Source organism: Pygocentrus nattereri, chromosome 15 (assembly GCF_015220715.1).
Source record: "Pygocentrus nattereri isolate fPygNat1 chromosome 15, fPygNat1.pri, whole genome shotgun sequence".
In the NCBI taxonomy this organism is placed as follows: Eukaryota; Metazoa; Chordata; class Actinopteri; order Characiformes; family Serrasalmidae; genus Pygocentrus; species Pygocentrus nattereri.
In genome coordinates this window covers 14,878,449-14,879,112 of record NC_051225.1, presented here as the reverse complement: position 1 = coordinate 14,879,112, position 664 = coordinate 14,878,449, and the positions used below count along the sequence as shown (strand labels likewise).

The window sequence follows — 664 nt, the reverse complement described above, 5'->3', positions numbered from 1 at the left end:
CTACACACTCACTCACAATCAGAAGGCCCGGCAGCTGCCAGCGAGCACAGCTCCTCAGCCTTGTTTGACTAAAAAGGGAAAAGCCCAGCCTGGAGCGACTGCTGAGCTTCGACCTGCAGACCCTGTGGAGTTACTGAGGAGCAGAACCGAGCCTGGTAAATTCACATGTTCACGCTTTGCTCTTTGCATGATGCTGACCTCATTCACCCTGAGAGACTAATCACAGCAGTAGTATAACTAACTGTGCATATTATTGAGTTTTTTCACCATTTATTTCTAGATTATAAATGTTCAGTACTGCTGCAGTTGTGCTGTGTATCTCTATAGTGTTTTCCAGCTTTTTGTCTGCTGTCTAGTTAAATTTCCACTGACCAGCTCAGTGTGAGTGGTAAGGCCAGTTTGATGGGTATAGTAGTGAGCACAGGGGCACATGGTCAGCACAGCTCTTTTAGCCAAGCGCACTTGAGAGAGAGACTGGGGGAGAAGGGTGGGGGTTTGGCTTAGAACGAAGCTCTCAACTATGTTATGTCAGTGCTGGTGCAGCACATAAAGGAACAATTAGCACATTTAGACCATTTTTACTGCTAACAGTCACAGAAAGAGCTCTGTGTGATCCGTAGGGTGGAAGTGCTGACGCTGACAAGTACCCACACTCTTAAAAAAA

The 664-nt window shown here is 46.5% G+C and overlaps 1 protein-coding gene across 1 annotated transcript in view; it reads left to right on the top strand.

Moving 5' to 3' along the window:
- Window positions 1–664, top strand: part of crispld2 (cysteine-rich secretory protein LCCL domain containing 2) — a 21,278-nt gene continuing 20,614 nt past the window's right edge. Inside the window, exon 1 of the mRNA XM_017700697.2 lies at window positions 1–155. The gene's annotated coding sequence lies outside the window, so the exon portion shown is untranslated. The remainder of the gene's footprint in view (window positions 156–664) is intronic.